The sequence below is a fragment of the Thermobia domestica genome, chromosome 7 (assembly GCF_964235325.1).
Source record: "Thermobia domestica chromosome 7, izTheDome1.hap1.1, whole genome shotgun sequence".
Taxonomy (NCBI): Eukaryota; Metazoa; Arthropoda; class Insecta; order Zygentoma; family Lepismatidae; genus Thermobia; species Thermobia domestica.
The window spans coordinates 294,911,859-294,925,110 of record NC_137460.1 but is presented as its reverse complement, the minus strand read 5'-3'; the positions used below and the strand labels follow the sequence as shown (position 1 = coordinate 294,925,110).

The window sequence follows — 13,252 nt, the reverse complement described above, 5'->3', positions numbered from 1 at the left end:
TGCCCGTTTGCACAGGGTCATCATAGAGTTGAGATTTGTTCTATCTTCTTTTATTTAACACTAGCTTTCATACAATATGCTACTTGACCCCCGGTTCCATTTGCCAATTTTGAGTTGGACCCCGCCTGGGACCCTGCGAGTGCCCCGGGGGCAACATTTTTTTCATTCAAAAGGTGGTGGGCTCCCAACACTACTTTGATATGTATTCGCTGAGTTTCCTTACGTGACCGTTTCCGCCAAATCTGACCCGGAAGCTGACTTTGTAATGTATAGTATGGAGCTCAATTTCGAACTTTTCACGCTTATATCTCTGCAACGGTTGCGATCGAGGATGTATCACTTTTCGTGTTATGTTCTTTTGGGACAAGGTATCCAACGACCATAGTCTCGACTCGAAGTCAGAGTCTCACTTGGATAGGTTCCCTCGTTAGTGGCAGGAGTCACCTCCCAAGAGTTGTAACACTTATTTTGCAACACCCGATATATATATATATATATATATATATACTGATCAAAAAATTAGGGAATCAAATGAAAACACATGTAAAACTTCTTCCGAATAATGTAAGAACACTGTATCTTGTCCAGTTCAGATTAAAATCATGAAGGCCCAACGTGGAAACGAACCGTTTGGAACATCTGTGCACGTGATCAGTGACGTGGCGCTACCAGATATCATTTTGTAGTGTGGCGCTGCCAACACATTCCAGCTCCAGAATACCTTTGTTCTCATTGTGTTTAGTGCGTCACAAATCTACGTAGTGAAATTGCGCAACAACGTGATTTGCCAGAATCGTTGGCACGGCGAGCTGTCGGCAGGTTCGAAGCTGGTCAGTCATGGCGGAAGGTGGTACATGCCATAGGTGTGGCACAAAGTGTGATCTCCCGATTGTGGAACCGTTTTCAAACAACTGGAAGTGTTCGAAGAAGACAAGGACAGGGCCGTCCACTAGCAACCAAAGCCAGAGACGATCGTTATCTCTTATTAACAGCCCGTCGAAACCGGCGTCAGAATACAACTCTGCTCCTGCGAGCCTTCCGAACAACAACAGGACGCACAATATCTACTCAAACGGTCCGCAATCGCGTTCGAGAAGGTGGTCTCTACGCACGTAGGCCTATGGCGTGTGTCCCATTAACTGCACGACACCGTGTTGATCGAAGAGCGTAGGCGGAGGAACATCGTGGGTGGGGACGCAATGAATGGGGCAATGTTTAGTTCTCTGACGAGTCTCGATTCAGTGTAGAGCCTGATAATCGACGTGTTTTCATCTGGAGAGAGTGTGGAACACGACACAATCCCATGTTTGTGCGAGAAAGATCCCAGTATCATGGTGGTGGACTGATGGTGTAGGCAGGAATCAGCATTGGTGGGCGTACTGAGCTCCACATCATCCGAAATGGCTCTTTGACGGCTCTCAGATATAGGGATGAGATCATGAAAACTCTTGTTCTCCTTATGCTGGTGCCATTGGTGATTCGTTACTTTTTATGGATGACAATACTCGTCCTCACAGAGCTCAGTTAGTGGATGAGATACTGGATGCTGAGGGTATCGCTCGGATGAAGTGGTCAGCATGCTCTCCGGATCTCGTTCCAGTTGAGCATGTCTGGGATATTCTTGGCAGACGAATTGCCGCTAAGCCAGTAAATCCAACAACCATTCCAGAGCTGGAAGTCGCTCTTCTGGATGAGTGGCACAACATCCCCCAAGAACTCATCGATAATCTGATTGAATCCATGCCACGCAGGTGCGAGGCTTTGTTGACTATTCGAAGTGATCATATGACATATTAAGGAACAATCAGTGTTGTTGCCTTGCCTGTTTGTGAGCAGTTCGAGAGGTGCACACATAACCATCTTGTGTCATGAGCCATGTGAACAAGGTTTTCCGTGCCCCAACACCAGTATGTGCCCCATTTTTCTATTGTATCTTAAAGCATTTCTTCTTGTATGATATATATGAGTCAAACACAAGCTTATTCATACACTATCTTAAGGTCTTGAGTGATATTTCAGCTGAACCCCAAATTTTTTTGAGCATTATATACAGTATATATATATATATATATATATATATATATAGTGGCGGATCCAGGATATGATCAAGGGAGGAGCTAAACCATAGTTTGCAGTTTTATCCAGTGTAAAGCAGGATTGAAGCCCATTTTATGTAGTGTATAATTGAGTGTGAAAGGGGGGCCTGTAGCCCCCTTGGATCCGCCTCTGTATATATATATATATAGGTAGATAGAAAGATAGATATAAATATATACATTTTCGAAAATGGCCTCGAATCTATACTCGCTGAGATGAACAGAAGATGCCGTTTAAATCCACAAATTCAGCCCCATTAGTACTCTAAGGAGGATGGTGACATGTAAAGATAATTGAAAATTATCGATATTAATGTCAAATTCATAGTTTTGGGGCTCCACAAGTTCATTGGTGACAGTTTTGGTGCCTTTCGTGTCCATAATGAAACGTATTCTCCCAGTGCGAAGAACGGATATTCTGCTAGTCTGTAATAATAACTAACGAAAGTTTCACTTAATATATTTCTCGCTGTTCAAATTTACTCACTTGTGCGGTATATGTGTGTAAAGTAGAATTAAAACCTGTTGCTTTAAGTATTTTTCCGTTAGCGAAATACTGTACATTATATATGCAGTAGGACGTCGATAATCCTAACGTCAAAAATCCGAACGCGGTCCCTAGAAGCTTTTTACATTTTGTCTTAATGCTAGCGATAAACAAACAATAGCATGTCCATCGACGTTATGTTAAGTCAGTGTTTTTACAGAAGTTCATTTATATGTAATTGTTTGTCATGTATTTTTATTTTATTCTTAGGCCTATAAGTTTTAAGTGTGACTTACAAGAACAGTGTTATTTAGAGTACAAGCCAGTTCTTCAGAAACATTAAATGTAAGTAGCCTTACGTGCGGTATTGTAATTACTGTATGTACTGAATAACCACTGTATCGATAGAAGAACATACCGTACAGTATATGTAAGCCTAAATGGCATTTTCTTGGTCATTTTCGAAAATCCGAACAATTTGAAAATCTGAATACCTGTGGTCCAAATTAGTTCGGATTTTCGACTTCCCACTGTATATGTTGCAGACATGTTACAGCAAGTAAGATTACTAGCATCACGCCAACAAATAGTTTTTAAACTACATTTTTCTGTTTTTGCCAATATTTCCGAACAAATGATGTTTTCCTAATGGTTTCAAAATTTCCGGAATTTTACATAGAACAATGAAGATATCTCTATGAAATATATGTTTGATTTAACATATTAACTAAAATGATTCTGTGATTAACAAAAATGATGATTTTGATAATACCCAAATTTTCCGTTTTTTCCCCAGCTCGAGAAAACAGTAAAAAAACTTTTTTACCCAAAATTTCCGTTTTTGTCACAGGCCTTCACAACACTAGTTTGAACACACATTGCACTGAACACTCCTAACGATAGCGTATGTTAACACCACGACATTGGCAACTATAACTGAAATGAACACGTGACCATCGCCACTAGACCTTGGCACAATGGCAGAGCGTTGCATTGTCTGATGAATCCCGATATCTTCTTCATCATGACGATGTGAGTGTGCGAATCCGTCGTGTTCAAAGGGAACAGCTCCTTGACATCTGTACTGCGGAACGGAGACAAACTGTCTGCGGCTTAATTATTATCTGGGGAGCATTCAGATGAGCATCCATGTGTCTAGTGGAGCTCGAGCAAGGCACCATGACGGCCGAGGCGTCGCACGCTGCTTGCAGACTACGTACACCCCTTCATGACGGTCATGTTTCCCATCGGTAGTGGCATTTTTCAACAAGATAATGCACCAGGTCATAAGGCCAGGGGTGTGATGCTGTGGTTCGAGGAACGCATTAGCGAGTTCCAAGTGATGTGTTGGCCCCCAAACTCTCCGGATCTGAACCCAATCGATCACATCTGGGATTGAACGTGACGTGAGGGCGCATCACCCCCTCCCCGGAATTTACGGGAATTAGATGACCTGTGTGTGCATATGTGATGCCAACTCTCTCCAGCGACCCACCGAGGAACATTGCGACCATACCAAGACGCGTTGCCGTTGTTTTTCGTGCCAAAAGGTGGACATACTAACAATTAGGTAGGTAGTCATAACGATCTGGCTGATGTGTGTGTATATTTTAACTCGTATATTTTGTCTCGACTCGAATTTCGAGACGTCTCGACTCGAATTCGAGTCGAGTCGAGACAACATTTTCTCGAGACGAGTCGAGACAACATTTTCTGGAGACGAGTCGAGACAGGCTTAAATCTCGACTCGACTCGACTCGTGCGCATCCCTAACCTTCGAGCATCGATATATCACCTAAGACCAGGGGCGTCATTTCAGACTTCGCTTGAGGGGAGCAAGATCACCACCGACATAAGAGTTTCACTTTTTGTACTAGTATATTAGTATAGAATCGATTAAGGTATACGTATTCCTCTCTTGGGGGTGCAATTGCCTCGTCCTGCCCCCCTAAATGACGCCACTGCCTAAGACGTACCTGGAAGATCAAAAACAGTCACCATCAGCATCGTCGACCTTCTGTCAACGTTCTAGAAGGCCATGCATTCCATCCAGGTAGAACTAGGTGGGCCGTGAAGCGAAGAAGGTATCAAGAGCATTTTGCACCTCTACTAGGGATTTGAACTAGCGTCCTCTAAGGAATGAAACAGGTGGTAATAGGACGGTGTAGTGTCCGGGAAGTATGGTGAATGCAATAGTGTTTCCTATCCAAGACGTAGAATGGTGTCCCGGGACATCCTAGCCACGTGGGGCTTAGCGTTGTCCTGTAACAGGAGAACCCCTTGGCGATTCAGAAATTCTGGCTCCAGAGTTTTGAGTATTTCTTAACCATGTCGGTCCGGGTGCCCCCCACAGGGGACATAAAATATGACGGATCATCCCTTGTAAACAGTTTTCAATGTTGCCAGTCTGATTTTAAAGTTGTAAAGAAATTTTAATGCTGTAATATTTTATATCCCTTGTGGGGGACGAGGGGACCGACATGGTTAAACACGGTTCAACTGCTAACAGTACACAGTTGCACTGATCAGCTGATAACAGTTCTTGATGCACGATACCGCGAGAAGTCTACAAAACCTACAGAAAAACCTTCTTCTGGTGCAGTGCTTGTATCGGCTGTTTTAGAACCGGCTCGTGGGATACTAACTAATGATGACGGCGCCGTGGAGCTTCGTAGAGGACCCGCTTCTAATCACATGTCAACACCCTGTCCAGAAATAGCTCCTTGCTCAGACGAGACAGCAAAGAAACACAGGTGTCTACTCGTGCTGCCTTCTGGCCTGGGGTCAAATCATGTGGAACCTATCGACCCAAGTTGATGGAGGTGCTGCCCAATGGTTTCTTACTCACACTGAATTGTAATCCCACTTCCTCACATGTCTGACCACTGTTCACCTCAATTGCTGGCTGAAGATCTTCATTTTTTAAATGTCGGTCTTCCGGCACGTGGTGCGTCTTCGAGTGTGTCGTCACTGTCCTTAAACTTGTTAAATCACCGCTGCACTGTCCGCGTAGTCACGGCATTCTCACCAAAGGCCTGGTATATCTTCCGCCCCGCTGCATCGGCTTTGATCCCAGTTTGAACTCGTACAGCATACACGCCCTTATGACTCTCTGTGAAGGTACCATGTTCACTCTGTCTTTATGCAATTTCACGGTATAAATGAACTGCCACAACCAGGTAGTATGTTGGATATACCCACACCAACAACCACGGGCGTCATTTAGGGGGGAGGAGGGGCAATTGCCCCAAGAGTTTGGGGAATACATATACTTTAATATATTGTCTACTAATATACTAATACAAAACATGAAGTATTAAGTCGGTGGTGCTCTTGTCCCCTCAAGTGAATGCTGAAATGATGCCCCTGCCAACAACTGACCTTCGCCTTATCTTCATTTGCATTCAACTCACGTTATGAGGGCCTATTGAATACAGACCTCCACAAAAAGCGACAGAATTTTCTTGGTTACCTTTATAATAGTACGAGATTCGTTCCATATTGATTTACTTTTGTTTCTTCTTTCAGGGTCCACCATTGTGCTCGTCATTACAGTTGGAAGGAAGTAGTACTTAGGTCTGCCTTTAGGAGGAAGAACAATACAGGGAAGTATAATCCCTGGAATTATAGCACATTTCACGAACAGCTGTAAGTACGTGAGCGGACAACATGGAAGTGGTGAGCAAGGACAGCGCTAGACAACGTATTTTCTGCGGAAAGAGGGTGGACAGACTGCGGAAATTCACAGGCGATTGGTGGCAGTGTGTGTAGAGGGCGCATTGTCACGCAAAACCGTATACAACTGGGTGGACGGCTGGAAAACTGGCCGCGCATCAACGGAAAAGGGAACCAGTTCTGGAAGGAAAGTGACTGACAACACCACTGAATATTTCAAGAGTGGAGCGGCTTATTCAGGACAACAGGTGCATCATGTTCACGGAACTGGAAACGGCCACAGGACTTGGCAGAATTACTCTGCACCGCATAGTGCATGAACACCTTAAGATGGAGTAATGTGTCTGCCAGGTGGGTTCCCAAATCCCAGAATGCAGCACAAAAACAACAGTGCAAGAACGTGAGCAGTGATCTTCTGCAACGCTACAGCCAGGATTCAGAGGGCTTCATATCCAAACTCGTTACTGGGACGAGACTTTGCTGCACTATCATGAGCCAGAGATCAAAGCCCAATCAATGCAGTGGAAGCATAAAGGCAGCCCTACATGGGACAAGGACGGAATTATCCTCATTGACTGGCTGGAACCCGGGACCACCATTAACAGCGAGTCATACGTGACAACCCATCTGAATTTGGGCCATGCAATTTAGAGGAAACGACCAGGAAAACGGGCGTAAGGTGTGGTCCTGCAACACGACAATGCTTATCCCCACATAAGTCGGGCAATTACGACTGCCAATAATGAGTTGGGGTTCCAAGTGTTACCCACCTTATTCTCCTGATTTGGCCCCTTCTGTTTACTACCTATTCGGGACATTGAAGAAACCGCCGCGTGGACACTATTTCGCCGATTCCAAAAACTGCAAGATGCTGTCCGGACTTGGGTGCGACAGACTCCGAAAAGGTGGTTCACAGAGGGCATAGGGAAGTTCATGTTTGGCGCAAGTGTATAGTTCTTAATGGAGACTATATTGAGAAAGTGAATGTATCTGCCGAGGCATATAGGTCCTTATACATATAAAAAAAAATAAAGTGTAAATCAATATGGAACATTCCTCGTAGTGGCAACAGAGAAAATATTTAAAAATAACAACAGTAAAAAAAAAATAAATAAATAAAACGTCAGAAATAAACGAACCTTTGCACTGTAGTTTATCCAGTCAGTGGCCAGTAGTTCATCTTTCACCTTGTCAGATTTCAAAGGAACTGAAGGTGGCTTTTTGGCTTACGAACAGGTGTATATTTTCGTATTTTCGGGGAAAGAACGTATCATTGAGCTGGCGTATTTGTTGGCTAAGTTTTAGGGCGGCGATGAGTTTGTGTTCACCAAAAACCACCACTAATAGAAACACATGTGGTTCGGTAGCAGATGCGACTGAGGTAGGCATTTCTGAAGTTTTGTCGGGGACAAGATCAGTTGGATAGAAACGTCAACCACATATGTACGAGAAGTAACTGCAACAGTAGCAAAAGAAAGCGAGGAAGGGATGTTTTCTTTTAAGCGACGCTTCGCATCGCCAGCAGAGATTTTCTAAATGATCATTACCTATCGGATACGTTACTCACGTTGAAAGGCCAGACAACCCGGGGCTAAGCAGAATGCTCACCCTTGCAGTTGACACTAAAGGGCCTGGTCGCTGTACAGGGCTCCGCACCATTATTACCCTGGCCAATTCGCACAAAGATCAGCACTCGCATTACTTGACGTGCTGGTGTGTCCGAAGTGTTGATATGTCAACGCAGGAAACTAGGAATATCGACCTTAAGTCGATAATAACTAGTCTCCACGTAGTTCGGAAATATAGGTAAACTGAAAGTAAGAATTAATGACTGAGTAGCAATAAGTTCGCTTCACTCCTTAGTTTTGATCCCAGCTATCTACAACATGATTGTCAGCCTACTCTGATCTAATCTCCTAGGTGGCATTTAGGAGGTCCCACGATGAACTCGCCCCGCGAGAGAGGTTTAGTAGACGATGTGGTTCTACCGACACGCTCACTGGTCTAATGGTTGTCAATTTAAGTAGCTTCGCTGTTTGCTTCTTGTCGACCGTTTCTACCAATAAAGTATCATTCTATAATTTCTTATCGGTGTATCTTTAATCTGTCCGGCGTTATAAGTAACAACTTTATTAAAGAGGAAAGGGGACAAGCCCTTAATAGCACTCGGACAATTTGCTTCAGCATTGGCACTATCAGCATCTTTATCTTTAATTACAAGATATCGGACTATAGATAGGTATTACGATATTTTGCCTTTTCCATACTGTCTACAACTTTTTGGGGTTTTTGCGAGACGGTGAGTGTGGACGCCAGTTTATAGTTTTAGTACCAGTTTATAGTTGGCATTAAATACACATTTATAAATAGAAAATGCGTGCGAATGCCGGAACTTGACACCGGGGCGCATGTGAAGAGCAGTGTTTCTTCCAGATGTTTTTTGGTGGCACAGCCCCCCGGAGTAGACCAAAATAATACGCATATAATATAGTAATAAGTAGAATAGTACCGGCGGTGCCCCCCAGAATACTAAGTGTGCCCCCCCGGAACATTGTTCCTGAAAGAAACACTGGTGAGGAGAACTTACGTTACTCCCTTGGCTGTCCCATAAGCACGCCCTCCCCGTAGGATCAGCGTGAGGCCGACGCGATCAAGGGAAATGGGGTTGCAAGAAAATCATTTCCGTCGATTGAAACGTATACTCCGGAAAAAGAACTATTGTAACTAAAAGAAACAACCTTTCGACACAGAATGATAGACCCCACCAACCCACAAGACAATAGAGTGTACGCTTTCTTTTTTTTACCTTTTTGTGCTTTACTTTTTTTACTTTTTGTGTTTTAATAATTTTTTTGTATTTGCATATTTTCAAAAACTTCAAAACCGCACAACACAAACATTGGACGCACATAACAGAGGCCGGGATGGATGCACGTCCAACCCAGATTGAGGAAGACGGCCACTGCAGTTCCCAAGACTCTCACCCGCCACCAGGCCTGTAACCACCCCAAAAATGTAAAAGGGGGACGGACCAACTATATTATAGTTTGTTTGGAAGCCTTCCGTGAAAATTTTATGGGAGGTGTCCCCAGTGGATACGGGCCTACAAACCACCCTTCAGTTCGATAGCGGTATTCGCGGGTGAGAGGGCATGCAAGAACATGTGGATAAAGGATAATACATGACTGACAAGTGAAGCCGCCCTGACAACCCCACCCCTTCCCCGATGATAATGGTTCACTACATGGAAGGGGTAAAGCATAGTTTACAACACTTAACGGCTGACAATTAACTTTGCTGTGTAATGCTATATAGATGCATACGGACGTAGGAAAGAGCAAAGGAAGCATGAAAATAAGACATATTTGTGATTAACAGTGAAAGCTGAAAGCCGGATATGAAACAGGAGTAATTCTAGGCTAACTGTAACTAAAATAAGAGGTAAGTAGTAATAGAACGCTAAGAACAGGTTCATCTGTGTCATATTTGGGGCCCAGTGATGCCTACCCATGAGAAAAGTCCCATCTTGTTTGATTTTTTATATTAATTTTTTTGAACAGGGATAAAGAGAATTTAGTCAGCTATGAAATTTTTAATATATTATTTATTTTATCGACGCCAACAAAATTCTCTATGAGCTGGAAGCAAGGGCGCCGATTTCTCTGTAAATTTGGGGCGGAAGCCACTCAGACGCAGAAGATAAATATATGAGGGTGTTAAGACAAATTGCATCCAAATTGTGCCAAATATTGTATATTCATAAATACAATAAGGGGCCCACATGAGCTTTCGGAGGGGCCCGGGCCCCCCAGGATCGGCGTCCTTGGCTGGAAGTAGGCTAATGACATATGGATAAACGTGAAATCACTGTTAACTGTCGAATTTTGTTGAAAAGTACATGGTAGTGTGAAAATGATTTATGCAGAAATTTATGAATCTAAAAAGAAGCAAATAATGTAAGTTAAATGTAACCTAGAAGTAAAGAAAAAAATCATGAACAGAGAAAAGTAAATTACTAAACGAAAACAGCCAATTTTTTAAAACTTCCTACGTGAAATAACTGAAGAATCAAGTTTGTCAAGTTTCAATGCAGTCATGGCACAAACGAATGATGGAAAGACTAAATCTTGATAACAAAATGTACTTATTTTCATCGATAATTTCAATAATCTCATTTAATTAAGGGAAGTATTTATTAGGAAAATCGAAATTTACGAACAATTGTATTAAATAATAAAAAAAGTAAGTGAGATGCAGTTGTTTTAATTTTGGGAGACCCGGGTTCGATTTTGGGGCTCATGTGATTCGGATTCCACGTTAATCAGTACGTCCACGTTCCATAAAGCCTCTCTGCTGAACGGGACGTTAAACTTAAAATCAACTCAGCAGTTGTTTTAATTTTTGTTTTGTAATTTTTGTTATTAATGTAGCGCGCGGAAAATGTAAAACCAAAATCGGAATTTCTGCCTTTCAAGATTTATGGATTTAAGGATGTTCCAGATTGGTCGCCATCTGCGGTAGCTTAGCCATTGAAAATGTTTGACCTAACCTAATATTAACAATAATGATCGAAATAGTAATATTTTCCCGATGTCCCACTCAACTAAATATTAAGAAAGTTATACGTTTTGACTTAAGTTTAGAGTTGCCCCTCCAGTTTCCAACCTACGAGTCCAGTAAAAACATTAAAAATTGTTAGGTTACTCTAGGTGATGTTAGGTTAATGTAAGTTAGGTTTGGTTAGTTTACCAGGTAAGACTTTAGTTAGACTGGAACAGATTCAAGTATCGCTTAAATCCAGGAATCCATGGTTCTCATGAAAATTTAATAGATTTTCTTCATTATTTTTATATAATTATGTAAAACTCAATGCAGAAATATCATATTTAACACACCGATTCCCCATCCTATACGACTACCCTGCTGTTCAGTCTTGCCGCGCCTTGCAAAGAGTACCCACTTCTACATATCTTTTCTCGTATATACACATAAGTTTACTACCAAACTTCGACACTTAAACATCACATAAGAACTCCAAATCATCATTTCTTAACCCCATTTCTCCTGTAAATTTTCCTAACTTTTATAAAAAACGAAGGGGCAACTCTTTAACTTAACCTGAAGTTTTCAACAATTACTTTGGTGTCCCCGTTGAGCTTCATCTATGCTAAGTGAAGTATTGCAATGTCGCCCAGCTAAATCATTTACAGATTAATAAGGAGAATATTAGGGAAAGATTTTTTTTAAAACAATTATTACGAATGCTGTGCCTAAACTTGGCCTGTATGACATTGGTAGCCATAATGCTTACGATCTTTAAAAGATGATCTGCAATGAGGAATACAGCTTTGCCATAAAATACGATTGTTGAAATTATTACTAATTATCTCTTTCAACTAACTTACATGCTATACAACAATATATAACTATTAGTATTACCTCCGTTTAACATATAACATTAACTTCCACGTTACTTTTATCCACAACGTGGTGAGCTGGATATTCATCATCTGCCAAAATATCTGTACCCTTGGAGTACTGTTAACCATGATCTAAAATATACTAATTATTTTACAATGTAAGAACATAGATTAAATTAATGTATGACGTATAAACTAAAGTAATGAGGTAGTCACAGCACATCATATTGATATTTTCTTCTTCTTTAGTTAAACAATGAGTGTATTCAGTATTTTGTTAAACAAATGAAACAGGATCTCCGGCAATTCATTATTTCTTTTTTATTTTTCCGCCTTAAGAACTAGGCTTAGGATAGAAAATATTCACATCAAGAAAGAGTTGTTCTCTCCTATTGTATGAGACATACTTGCATTCATGAAATATGAACTTCTCTTAGCAGAAAATTGATTGTTACTGCCTTGATAATGTTTTTTAAGGGAGGAGTTAATTACATAAATGGGTGCAGATTCACTTAATGAAGATTGAGTACAAAACATGAACCAACTTTTGCTAGTTGTTCTCTACAAAACACGAATGCTATCTAACCGAGTCAGAGCAGGAGCGGAGCAGGGGGCTCCAAGTGGAGCAGGCACGTCATCGATAGTTAGTAACGTCTAAACTACATATGACAACAAAACTAATTTACATTCCCATGGAATTTTCATAAATTCTTTCTTCTTTCTTCTCCACCTTTTGACTACCATTTTTTCTTTCATTTCATGTGTCACTTTATAACAATATCATGTTAAGTCATCAGCTGGTTCATTTCTCATCGTAAATGTCATATACGTGTATTGTGGGCCCCCGTCCCCACAGCATAGGAATGGTCCTCCAGTTTGGGGGGATTTCGGCATGAGGCTTCAACTTCATCCTGCAAAAAAAAAAAAGGGGGGGGGAAACTGGTTGATAACTTGGCATGACATCAGCTAAATACTGTAAAATGGACAAGTGCTTTGGAACATGGAAACGTAAGAAGTCTTTGTAGGGCAGGAGCGTTAAAATCCGTAACGAGTCTGTTAAAAAATGTGGATGCACTTAGTAGGAGTTCAGAAAGTTAGATGGGAGGGAAACGAAGCAGTAAAGTCCGGAATGTTACGTAATTTTACGGAGAAGGAAATACAAATAATCAACTAGGAACAAGGTTTTCCATTTACAAACAAATAATATCAGATTGAATTTGCTAATAATGGACTTCCTTTTATTACTCTTAAGAGTAAGTGTTGTGAAATTATTGTTCCAATTGTGCATGCTTCAATAGAAGATAATTATACAAAAGAAGAAGAAGTAGAATGGATATTTGACCAACACCCGCCTCATATATTGCAATCACGCTTGACATGAGCCATAGGAGCTAAATACACGGTTCTGATTGCTTGAAGTTATTCGTTTCTCGCCACGTACCAAACATATAGCACAAATCAAACACCAGCTGCTGTCGGTCTTTGAGGCCGAGAATGCTAGAGAACGGGCTAGTAATAAAAAGAGCTTTTGGCGTGGGTTCAAACCCGACCAAGGAAGTATTTTTTAAAATTTT

General features: G+C 41.5%; 1 protein-coding gene across 1 annotated transcript in view; it reads right to left on the bottom strand.

The window, feature by feature from the left end:
• LOC145691066 (uncharacterized) overlaps positions 1 to 11,891 on the bottom strand; it is a 48,095-nt gene extending 36,204 nt beyond the window's left edge. The window contains exon 1 of the mRNA XM_081766723.1: positions 11,698 to 11,891. The gene's annotated coding sequence lies outside the window, so the exon portion shown is untranslated. The remainder of the gene's footprint in view (positions 1 to 11,697) is intronic.
• Positions 11,892 to 13,252: the final 1,361 nt, after the last annotated feature.